This window comes from Octodon degus, unplaced genomic scaffold, assembly GCF_000260255.1.
Source record: "Octodon degus isolate 3935 unplaced genomic scaffold, OctDeg1.0 scaffold00057, whole genome shotgun sequence".
In the NCBI taxonomy this organism is placed as follows: domain Eukaryota; kingdom Metazoa; phylum Chordata; class Mammalia; order Rodentia; family Octodontidae; genus Octodon; species Octodon degus.
In genome coordinates, this window is record NW_004524633.1 from 2,606,871 (window position 1) to 2,619,558 (window position 12,688).

At 55.0% G+C, this 12,688-nt stretch overlaps 1 pseudogene; it reads right to left on the reverse strand.

Moving 5' to 3' along the window:
- Positions 1–4,105: 4,105 nt before the first annotated feature.
- On the reverse strand, positions 4,106–4,692 carry LOC101591664 (annotated as a pseudogene).
- Between the last annotated feature and the right edge of the window lie 7,996 nt (positions 4,693–12,688).

The window sequence follows — 12,688 nt, forward strand, 5'->3', positions numbered from 1 at the left end:
TTTTATTATTCTCTGCCGCAGCACAGCGAGATTCAATTCTCTCAGATAATAGGTAAATAATAGTTAAGGATCAGGCTGTTAGGCTCAATTTTCTCTCTTTGTCTCTCTTTTTTTTCTCCCTGGTTTCATAAGTTAAAGTAATGCCATTACTGTAACCATTCCAAATTCATTTGTCAAAAAGCCTGGAACATCATTTCATTTTAATCATGATAACAAGACAATGTGTTAATAATTCCGGGTCGGAGGAAGGCATTTGAAAACTTGTTTACCTGTTTACTCTCTCTTACCATATGCAAGAAGAATTTATGAGCCGGCCCCATTTTTCTCTGCAGCTGGAGACAGGCACGGTAGCTGCCCGGGGCTGGGGAGGGACAGGAATTTACGCACAAGTGCGCGTGGCTCAAGATGCCCACACGCACCCCATGCCTGGCCAGAAATTTCTGGTGGGCACGGGGGTCCAGAGGGAGACCATCAGGAGGCCAGATCGCCTGATGCTGTGCCCGGATCGCCTGTTAGCTGAGAGCACCCGGGTGCCCCTTCGGAGGCCAGGGGAAGGGCGCACGCACGGCCCGCGTCAGCAAAGCACTCTCATTATTGCTGCAAATATTAATATCATAAAATCAAATATTGTTTTCAGGAATCTCGGTTTCAGTTTTATGTAGTAATTCTTTCCACTAATTGTTTTCCTGCACCCTGATCCCATAATTAGGGCCTGACTAATTACCTAATTACTAAGTAGCAGAAGGGCAGGTTGATGGCGACATTTTCGCCATCTTTCAAAGCCTCGTTATCCTTGTGAAAGTCACGGCTTCCTCTGGCTGCGGGCGGCTGCGGCAGACCCGAATGTCTGCTCACCTTCTACATTTGTCAACCTGTTCATTACCCGGCTGAATTTGACACATCAGAAATGTCCCTTTGACAGGAAAGTTTATCCTGGAATGAAAACTGAAGCAAAAGAAAGAAAACCAAAGAAAGATGAAAGCGTAATTTATATTCTCGGATTTGCAATTGTGGTCTTGTCCTAAAGCCAGGATATATGTCAGCTCCTCAGGAGCGGGGCCTGCGGCCCTGGAGCCCCGGGGCTCACTCGGGCCTGATGGAGGTGCGGAGGCCTCGCTCATTTCACAACCCGGCGGGGCATCCCTACAATGCGCTGCTGCCACTTGGGCCGGCTGGCCGCTGGCGTGGCCACTGGTGGAGGCACAGTGAGCTCAGACACGTCGGGAGAGATTAGCCATAAACTCCGAGACGCAGACACGGGGGCTCTGGTCTTCAGCTGCCGCAAACACCAGGTCACCAGCAACTGATTAATCAATTACCCAATTCTGTTTAATCCCGGGCCTTAACACTTGACACCTTTGTCCCTTTCCAAATTTTGCTCTTCTGGGAAGTGAGCCACTTCTCCTTTCTCCTTTCTGAGGTGGGGAGGATCCAGGGTATGGGCGGGGAGAGGGGAGCACCCACCACTCATCTCAACGTGGCCAGACAGGCAGGGCTGCTGCCCCCATCCCTGTCCTTCCCGTGAGTCCCTGCAGGTTCCTGCGGCCTCCAAAAGGGGAGCCTTTGAGATACCCAAGCAAGTCCAGCACAGTGGACACCTCACCGAAGTCGTAACTGCAGAAGCATTATCAATGACGACCCCAACCAAACATGACTGTATGTCCAGTTGGCTCAGCATAGACAAATGTATGTTTGCACAGTGAATGCATCTGTCAAGATTAGTTTTTATGCTCTAAGCTGGATTTTCATTAATGAAGGAGTATTAGTTTAAGCACCCAGAGCTTTATCAGTAATCAGCAGCAGATAAGCTGAGTAATCCATTTATATATCCAGATATTATCTTTTAGAATCAATGTTTTCAACTGAAACCACTGCCCAGTGGCGGGAAGGAGGGGAGGAAGACTCGTGCGAAGTACGTGCCCTTTGCTGGCCCCGGCACCACGGCCCTGTCGATGTCTCTGGCTGTGGTCCCTGCTGCATCTGGATGACTGAATGAGGCATGTTTAACTGTCAAGAAAAGGCCTTGACTGGGAGCCGGTGGGCTCCTGGATCTGGGTGGACATCCCACTTGTGTGAATCCTGGGGACAAGGGGAAAGTCTCTGAGAAGCTGTGTCATGGGGCTGTGGGCAGGGCGTTCGCTAATGGTTGGAGGATGCAGACGCAGCTCTGCAGTGGCCCTGCTCTGCCCCATGCCCAATGCCTCGGAGGAGGACCAAAGGACACGTCCTCTGTGACTGCAGAGCTGTGTCCAGCGTTCAGTGGCCATTTGGGGCCCTCGTGCTGCAGAGCTGTGCTGTGTTGTGCCCCTCCCCTTGGTGGCGCTCGACAGCAGGGTGGCAGAGAGCTCCACTTCTAGTTTCAACCTCAAAGGACAGTAGGGTGCAAAGAGGTACTTCCTGTGACACTGGGTGGCCTCTGGTCCCCTGATGTCTTCAGAGTCCTGTGGGTCACCACACGGCCCTCAGTGCTGTTCCTTTTGGTGACTCCTGCAGAGGGAATCTGTGTCAGTACTTCCATTCACTGTCACATCAAGACTTGTTCCCCACCCCAGTGGAGGGTGGTCACACGGATGCCACCTGCGTGTGCCAGTGCCCTGTCCAGGCCTTGGAGCTCTGAGCAATTTTCCTGCAAGGAGGTCACTGGGCGCAGCATCCCTAGGACTCAGCACTGAGCACAGTGGCACAGGAGGCCATGGGCAGGGCACCCTTCACCCCTCTACTCTGCCTAGAGAGGGCTGCACACACGGTCAAGGGCATGTGGGGCCCCGCCGGAGGCTTCTCACAGCTCTCCGCCAGGTGTCCCCCAGGAGGCCTCCCAGAGAAGGGGTCTGGTCTGCGAGGCATGTCAGCCAGGTCATCACGAGCTGAGATGGACGGATGCACGAGGAGGAGGCATTCCTCCTTGTGCACCACGAGGGCGGGTCTGTTTTGCAGGCACTGGAGAGCTCGTGATGGAGTCTGGCTTCCAGGAATGGGCTTGAAACCTCTTGGAAGACCAGTGTTGGCAGCTCAGAGGATGCGGGGTGGGCAGCTCAGGCTCTGGGCAACAGGGTGCCAACCTCACCCAGGCCCTGGTCACCTCAGCTCGTGGCTCGGTGTTTGTGGGAAATTCCACAGCTCTCTGGCAGAAGGCACAGTAAGCAAACAAGCTGCTCTGCCCAAACTTCTTGTTAAAGTTCTTCTACAAAACATGTCACACATCATATGTGAGGTCACCGTTTTCATTGGTGCATATGGTCACACAGAAGACTTTCCTTTTAGAAAACTGGCCCATGTATATGACATCTCTCGTCCACTTCCAAGCCTCTCTCTTTCCTCCTCCTTTCTGGGTCTCCTCTCTGCCTCCAAAAGACTATCTTCAAGTGCCCTGTCATCTCTCATCAATTGATTAACTAATTAAAATTTGGGTTTCTTATGTAGAAGAAAATACGCAATCTTTGACTTCTTGAGCATGGGCTACCTCACTTGCTGCAACAGCTGCGGTTTCATCCTTCCTCCAAACACACTCCTTCGCAGCAGGACCCTTTCTGCTGGGTGGCACGCCGCGTTCTCCGTACTCGTTTGTCTGTCGATGGGGCTGTAGCCACGTGGAAGCTTAGGACTGTGAGCTGCACTGCTGTAAACAGGGCCCGCATGGATCCCGGGTGGGCTCTTCAGTTCCTTGGGGAATCTGCCCGGAGAGAGCCGGGTCAAGCGGAATTTCTGGTTTGGGCTTTCTCAGAAATCTCCACGCTGATTTCTGTGGAGCTGGCTAGGTTGCATTCCCATGGACCTAAGCTTTCAATGGGGTCTTTTTTTTGTTTTCACACACATTTCTAGTTTATTATGGTGAAGGTGCAAATGCCACCTTCTCCACAACAGCAACCAGTAAAATTTATATACCAAAAATAACTTGGTACAAAACAAGTCTGCTTCAGAATTAAAAAGAAAAAAAAAAGAAAAAAAAGAAAGAAACTTTGCGTGAGTTTTTAAATCCTATCTTAAAACATAAAAGAAACAAATCGGTCATCGGCCACACAGCCCAGCCCCATCTCCTCCTCCTGGAGCAGAACAAGCCCTGGGTCCTCTCACCCAGACAGCGGCTTAGCTGGCGCCCGCCCTCGCATCAGGCGTCCGGCTGTGCATCCAGCTCCTCTGCAGAAAGCTGCTGCCTTGAGCTCCTGCCAGGGCCTCTGCCTCTTCCTCGGCTGCCTCCACGGGTCCCTCTCCAGGTGCCACCACCACTGCCAACGCCACCTCCAGAGCCGCGGTTTCCAGTCGTGCCACCTTTGTTCATGCTCTGCGCAGGTCTTCGTTGTGCTTCGGTCTGTGATGTGACAAGCTGGATGTTCATGGGGCGGCCATCTGGAGGGACCCCACTGCACTGCTCCATAGCCTTTGGGGTGTCTGCCTTCCGTTCAAAGTGCATGTCTGCTGCTCTTAAACTTTGGCCGGAGCGACCACAGTGCCCAGCCGCCATTGCCAGTGCTCCATATTCAGGGAAGAGTTCCTGAATATCTGTGTCCAATACTCCCAAGTCCAGGTTTGACACCAACAACTTCCCACTGTTTCCACGCCAGCACCACCCCCAAAGCCACTGGTGAAAAGGCCGTGCTGCCACTTGTCGGGAAGCTGCTTCAGCCTGATGTAGGGCGCCAGCCGGTTCCTGCCGCTGTCCATCGATTCTGCATGGGCCCGTGGCCTCGCGGCCATGGCGGGTGTGGAATTGGGCCTGGGATCCAGCTTCAGTGGGATCCCAAGTATGCAATGTCCTGGTCAGTGAGCGGGACGGCCCCTCCCACGCCTGCTCTTTCTCTCTGTTCCTTTCAGGGAGGACCAGAGTGCCTGGCCAGCAAATCTGGCACAATTCACAGGAATATCTGTGCTACTGCCCTCATCGCATACCCATCCGCAGGTGCCAGACCCCCAAGCGTCCCGCATTCTCACCCCATTCACTCCCACGAGGTCCCTGCAACATGGAGACCATTACCTGCCCCGGGGCAGGCAGTGCACTCACGCCGTGTCCACCAGTGCAGGAACAGGCAGGAGCCAACACTGCAAGCTCAAGCCCGCCTGCACGGCGACCCTCCCGGCCTCCAGGGGCAGTAGGGGTACATGCAGGTTGGCATGGGGCCTACGGCCTTGGCCCTGCCCCTCCTGCTGGGGCACGGCACTAGCAGCCTTCCACATGCAGACTGGCAGGGCTGCCTTCACCTGGGGCAAGCCTGGCTCTGGCCCCTGCAAGCCCTGGACTGCTCCTCCCGTGTCTACCGGCGGCTGCTGTCCCAGCTGTGTCTACCGGCGGCTGCTGTCCCAGCCTCCAGAGCAGGTGGCTTGCATTCCCACCCAGGCGGCAGTTCTGAGAGTGCTGTGGCTGTGGCTCCCCTGGGCAGGGGCAGCTCCCAAGGACACAGCTCACCTGGAAACAGTGGAAAACAGCTGGGGCCGAGGCTCTCCCGGGTGGAAGCGCCCTCCCATGCTTCCTGAGGACAGAGGCCCTGGCTGCTCATCTCCACATCCAACTGTCTGGTCTAGAACCTGAGTAAGCTTTGCAGAGAAGCAGGAGGGGTCAAATGGCCAGAAACAGCCGGAGCTGTCTGAGGCTTCTGCTCCGGCTTGCAAGGCTTGGGCCGCGGGCGGCAAGGAGGAAGGCCAGATCCCACCTCCTGGGCCTCTGCTTGGTGTATAAATTAGGTCTTTTTAAAAGACATGCTTCTGTCTGCCAGGCTTCAGGAATAGTGATCTAAGAGGCAGACATTTCCTATTAAAGTTTAAAAAACATAGCTTTGAGTCATACGTTATATTGAACGCTTTCATATCTCATCTGATTCAGTAGCTTTTAAACCTCACCGAGGTCACATTTTGAAACAGTAGTCACCTTTTATAACATTTCCAAACATTAAATACAAATAAAAATTATTACAAAGCACAGAGGTGCCGTGGAGACTAGTAGGACGGCACGGCGATGATTATCATTATTGCTGCCAAGGACAGGATTGTTTAAGGACCGAAAGTTGCAATGCCAGAGCTTCCTTGACTGAAGAAAAAGAACAGATTCTATCCATGATTATCTAAAAAAAAAACCACAACAACTACAACCTCTTATTTAGAATAAGGGTTCTCAGGCCACAACAGCCTGAGGAAGGCTACGGTCCTCTGATGTGCACAAAGCTTTGTCTCGAAAGAGGGGTCGCAGCTTTTTTTGAGTTTGCAGAAGGTTCTACATCCGTCCATGAAGAGGCTAAGCGCCACAGGTGAGAAAGGGAGCCCCGCGACCCTGGTTGTCCCGTAGCTGAGCTCCGCATAAGAAGGAAAGCGTTTCCAGGGCCAGACAAGTGGCTCAGGCTGCTCGCCTCCAGGAAATAGAGGTTCTTAGGGTCTGTAGGGTGCTCTCCCTGGAGAGTGCTGGGCTGCTGGATACCGAAACAAGCGGGGCTCTGAAGAAGTCAGAGAGGCAGGCCGGGGAGAAAGCGCTTGCCTGGCAAGCGCAGGGTCCTGAGTTCCATCCCTGGTACTGCAAAAAACAAAACAAAAGAGAAGTCAGAGAGGCAATCCCACAGCTGCCCGAGCCCTGCATCAGGCACAAGGGGCTGTGAGACCCTCGCACTCATCCTTGTTGACTCGACGTTTCCTGGGGCTTCGCACGTGTCCTGGGACTACAGAGTGTTTGTAAACAGGACTCCTGGTTCACAGCTTGCTCTAAATCCTGCAGTTTTCATGCCTCCTCCCCCAGACATCACAGGTTTAAAAAGGTATCATGAAGTGGTGAGAAGAAAGAAGCTGGGGGAGGAGTATACACATAGGATGCACGTGAACATGTGCTCGAGCGAGTGCGTGTGTGTGTGTGTGTGTGTGTGTGTGTGTGCACAGGCGCACTTCAGGGACGACTCAGAATCCTGCTCTTTGGCCCCGCAGCACCCTCGGCCCAGTAGGAGGCTCTGAGGGGCTGTTGTTCATCTTTGTCTCCTGGTTCAGTGTTCTGTTGACTTGGACTGTTGAGCACTCAGAGGACAATCGCAAACCTCCAAAGCATGACATTTGAACTGTTGCATCTTGCTATGATCCATCTCGGTCTTTTTTTTTTTTTTTTTTTTTTTTGATACAGGGTCTCTCTATGCAGTTCAAGCTGACCTTGAGTCACTGTGTAGCCCAGGCTGGCCTTGAACTCACAGCAATTCTCTTGCCCCAGCCTCCCAAGTGCTGGGGTGATAGGCCCTGCCGCCAAGCCTGGCTCCTCAAAGCGTGCCATCTCTGGCTCCTCCAGTGGGTAGAAGACCCTGCACAGCAGGAGTGAGCTGGGTGTCTGCTAACTTACATGCAGGCTCACCCACCAGATGTGGACTGTTCCCCAGCAAGGTGCTGCACAAGGTTGGGTTATGGGGTGTGCCTTCAGTGGCCTCTGAGGGGTCTGCCAGGGGATCAGTGCAGGCCAGCAGAGGTTAAGGACACGCCAGTCAGCAGTCCTGGAGGCCGAGGCTGTGCTGAGCTCCCCAGCCCAATAGCAGTGCCACCCTTGGGCATCACCTGCAGAGCCCAGTCCCAGCCTGGCAGTGTCTTGTGGTATGGAGTTGACTTCTGCCCCTGGGTTCAACCCCAACTGAACTTAGGAGGCTAAAAAATTCAGCTCTGTCTCTACTGCCTCTCAGAATCCATGCTCCTGAGTAGAAAGAATCAAGAATGAGGTCACCAGCAAATATCGACACCTTTTTTTCTTGTATGGATGTTGATGTGTCTGACACAACACCCCACTCTGAAGCCTCGCGCACACGACCCCCATGCCTGCCTCACAGCCTGGTGCCTGCACTTGGTCCCAGACACGGTGAAGGAATAATATATCACAGGCCATGACCCCCTGGCCTTTATGAATTATCTGTTTAGAAAGACGTGAAGCCACCTTTTATGTCCACTGTAATAGATACTTAGACGCGGTGGATCAATAGCGTACAAGTTTGCTGCTTATAGTTAATGGGGACCAAGGGGCCACTGTGGCAGTGACCTCTGACACGGTAGCTGACAAGAAATCTATAGAGCACAAAATAAGGACGATGGACAGTTTCTAAAGTTATAAATGTGCATCTGTAGCCAATCGTGATCATTTTGTCCCCGTGGGAATCATTCAGACACGCAGGTGGCCACTGACTGCACGCCTCCGAGTTTGGACTCCAAAATGGAAGGGGAGGGCTTGGCTGCATGGCACATGCCCATTTGTTACCCTGGGAGGGCCAGCCAGCCTGCGCCTGCCAGGGCCACCATGCCCTGCGGGTTGGACTGCACTCATGGTTTCCACAGGCACGGATCCCTTGAGGGGCCACACAGTGAGGCGTTTCTGTAGGAGGAGCCTCAGAACACAGTTCTGGGAAGCACTCACGCTGAGAAGATACTGAAGAACCTCACGGGAGTTTCTGAAAAGATGTTCCATGGGCGTCTAACCCTGAACCTGCCGCCATCAGTCGAGGGTCTGCGGCAGGCCACGCCATCTCTGCACGGTCCCTGAGCCGCTCCTAGGGTTCGCGCCCGGGCTCACCCTCTGGAAGCTGATAGCGGGCAGGCTACGAGGACCCGGGCGAGGGAGCTAGTTCAGGAAGGGAGCAGGCCACAGCTGGGCCTGGCAGGGAAACTAATAGACACTGCATCCGGTCAGTCGTGGCGAGGGGGAGGGCTCTGCCTGAACCGTATTATGATGTCACACTCCAGTGGCCTTGCGCGCCAGCCCCAGCTCTGCTGTGGGGCACCGCTGCAAGCACATCTGTCCCCGCTGCTCTTTGCTTGCACCCCCTCATTCTGCAAGATGGATCACTCCTGGATCCGAGCGGCTCGGAGGCCTGAGCCAGGCCTGGCGAGGTAGCTGGCTTCCTACTGCTTCAACATTTTAATTAATCTCAACGCTAATGCGCAAATGAGAGTTAATCACTCCGCCGCGGTGCTCCCTAATTTACTAAGTTTGTTCATTAAAACTTTCCCTACTGAACTTTGATGGAATGTCATGCTTTTTGGAAGCCTTTCAAGCGGCCCTGAGGGGTTTGGTCCGACAGCTGCAGAAAGCCCCGGGTGTCAGGCAAAGGAAAGCACAGGGAGTCGGTCGCAAGACCCTGCTCTGGGCCGAGCAAGGAGCCTCTCTGGCGGCAGGGGGCCCATAAAGGCAGGTTTATTTTTAAGCAATATAGAAGAAAAGCAAGGGCAACCTCAGTAGCTAATAAAAGAAATATAATCCATCACTTTGGTACTGGCGAAACTCGGGAGCACTTTTTGTAGTGCAATGTAGCCGCCTTCGCAAACCTCCAGCCGCCGCAGCCAGCCCCTAGAGGTGATGCGGCGGGAGCAGGAGCGGCACTTGCTGCCGCTGCCAGCCTAGTTATTTTGGAATCAATACAATAAAAACTTAGGCTGACCATTTTGCCTGTTGATCATTAGTACCTAAGCTTTTACTGAGAGGTAGCGTTTCAATGGAGCCTTTGATTGAAAATTAGCTCAAAAATACAATGGGACGGAGAATTAACTCATAAGCACAATCTACCGCTGCCTCATGAAGTATCCACAATGAGGGGACACAGCACCCCAGCTCAGCCACCCGACAGCCACTCCTGGCCAGCGAGGGTGCGTGGAGCAGCTCCTCCAGAAAGCGAGGAGATTCGCGTCTTCATCAAGCTGTCTCATGCCCATTGCCGGCTCTTCTGTCCACTCCCGCCTCCAACCAAAAAGAGGCGTGTAGAGCGTAGTGAGAACACGAGAACACGGGTCTTTGGGAAGGGGGAACTCAGGTGCACGCTATCAGCGAAGGCTGCACTTGTGAGGTGCCATGAATCAGGGCATGGTTTCTCACACGCGTTTCCACGCTCGGTAGGCGCTGCTCAGGGCTGCACGAGGCCTGGTAAACTTGTTCACGAAAGTTGTCTTTGGGCCAGCCTGGGATCCTTGGGCGCACTAAGCTGGCACGGAATCCGGGCGTGGTGGCACATGCCTGTAATCCCAGCGCCGGGGAGGTTGAAAAACAAGGACCACCATGAGTCTGAGCTATGTAGTTAGACCCTGTGCCAAGTAAATAAACAACATATTTTTAAAAAAAATTTTTTAAAATGTTGTCTTTAATTTTGGGGAGTGACTGCGGTGGCTGTTTTGTTCCCCCGGGAACCTGGCTGAGCATACGCTGCTCTCCTCGCAGGGTAGGGGCAGCTCGGTGTTCCTGGGGCTCTGGAGATGGAGTGGGGTCCTCCTCGCAGAAGGTCACTCTTCTGTAGTCCCGAGAGAAGTGCAGCCAGAAGAGCGTACGCTTGGGTACCAGAGCTGGGCCAGGCCTGCCGGCGTGGCATCCGGTCGGCTGTTTATTAGCCGCGTGTGGCTCCTGGGCTCTCTAGCACTTTTGTGTTGTCGCCACAGGGCTCTCATGGGACCTTTGCAAACATTAATGACAGTGCTTAAGTTGAGTTGGAGGAGCCCAATGTCGGGCCCACCTCACGGCAACTTGGAAAATCGGATTATTAACTCAAAGCAGGAGAGGAGACCGGGTCACTGGCTGACAGGCCCAGTGGCTCCCCCCATGTAGCGCAGCTGAGCTGCAAGCCTGGCACTTGAGCCCCAGGGCTGGGTCCTGAGTGTGCCAGGCGCACTGAGCTGGCCCTGGATGCTGTGCGTCAGTGGCGGCACACACAAAGGGTGTGCGCGGGGTCAGCAGATGCAAGCCTTTCGCTGTAGGGCTCCATCTGATTTCTGATGGAATTCCTTCTCTCGGGGTACAGACGGCTCTGCTGCCAAGGTACAGAAGGGTGAAGGAGCCCGGGCAGCGTCTTCCGGGCCCCCACGCGTTTCTGGGCTGTGGGGTTGCGGGATGCTCACGATTGCAACACCACCTCACTCTCACTTTGAGGGGAAAAGAAAGGAAAAACATGGCTTTCACAGAGCTGAGTGTGGTGGTGCATACTTGGCATCCTGGCACTTTGGAGCTGAGGCAGGAGGATTGCCGTGAGTGTGGGGCCCGCCTGGGCTACACAGGGACACCCTGTCTGAAAAAATGAACACCCCCAAGGGCACCACTCCCATGCCAGCATGGGGTCCGCCCAGCTGTCACCATCTCACTGACTCCCAGCCCCTGCCCTGCCACGGCAGGGTGGCCTGGTCCACATCGCGTGCAGGCCTCCCCGATGCCATGGCTGCAGCCTGGTCTGCTCTTCTGCAGGGCTTTGTGCCCTTCCACCCTCACCTTGCACAGTCCACGCTGAGGGCTCCTTGGGCGCCTCTGGTGACCTGCCCTGCCCTGTGGAGGCGGCTTGCTTGACGCCAGTGACAGGTCGAGTGTGTTCAAGGCAAGGCCCCGCGGGCTCCTCCGAGGGGCATGGGGCACGAGGGCCGAGCAGCCACTGCCCCCTGCCTGGCACCAACGAGGCCCCATGCCTGCAGGCAGGGCTGGCTTGGTGTCAGGACTGCCAACACCCGGACTCTTCTTGGTGCCCCTGCACAAACCCGAGGGGCATGGCTCTCCCAGGAGGAGCTCCTGTCCCAACTTCTGTGGGGAACACCCCAAAAGCACCATGGCTTTCTGGGGTCCCACACCCCCTGTCCCTCCTGGGAGCAGGGCCTCAACTTACCTTCTGGCACCGGTGGCCGTGGGGCCCCAGCTCTGGGACGCCTTCCCTGCCATTAAAGTCACCTGAGGATCTATCCTCTGGGACTTTAAGCCAACGATACTCACACATGCAGCCGCTGACCTCAGGGGACGGAAAGGACCAGGGACAGTGCGCCCCAGAAGCAGGTGGTGGATTAACCAGTGGATTACTTATTAAAGTGCTGCAAGCACAGCAGAATGTCCAGGGCTGAAAGGGAGCAGGGCTTAGCAGCAGGATAGGGTGATATGGCGGGGGGTGGAAAATCGGGCTTTTTGCTCCTTATTAACCTCTCTGGCTACTTCAGCACTGCAGGGTGGTGGGGCAGGGCTGCTACCCAGCATGTGGGCTGTGCATTGAACAAGCCAGAGCGGCCTCTCCTTCACCCGTAAAGCCGGAGTGCTGTGAGGACGACCATCTGAGAGCTTCCAGTCCTGGACAGCGCGAGCCGGGCGGTGACTCGCTGAGCAGGCATTTACTGAGAACCTGCTCCTGCAGGCAGGGATACAGCTTATGATCCAAGAGGACATGCGTCCCCAAGTCAATGAAGAAGTAAACATGCCTACAAAATGTGGCCCGTGCTCCCAAGGGGAAGGCAGAACCCTGAAATGTGGACTCCTATGGTGGGGGCGGGCAGGCCTTGCCCTGCCCGGGCTTGGTGGCTGTGGCTGCCCCTGCGGACTGCAGCATGACACGTGCCCTCAGGGGGGTGATGTCCAAGCCATCCCTGCCCCCCTCGCCCTCCTCCACCTGCACTGGCTGTGGAGACCTCCGCTGGGGCTTCCACTTCTGGCTCCCTGCCCATCAGGCCTGATCTAACCAATGTCTGCTTCCCTCCAGCCTGGCCGTGGGACTGGGTGGATCCACGGTTTATGTAAAGCAAGTTGCGTGGCTTCGTGGGTGACTCTGAAATTACTAGCACCACGAAAGCTCCAGTGGGGTGCTAGCAAGTTCCTCAGAGCTGGGGTCGCCAGAGGGGATGGGGGTGGCAGACGGGAGGAAACCGCTGGCCAGAGGGAGATCCAGGTCTGGTGCTGCTTCGTCCTGGCCCCAGCTCAGCTCCTCTCTGGTCCCAGCCACGCCAACGTTGCTGAGGCTCTGTGGGAAAGGAGCCA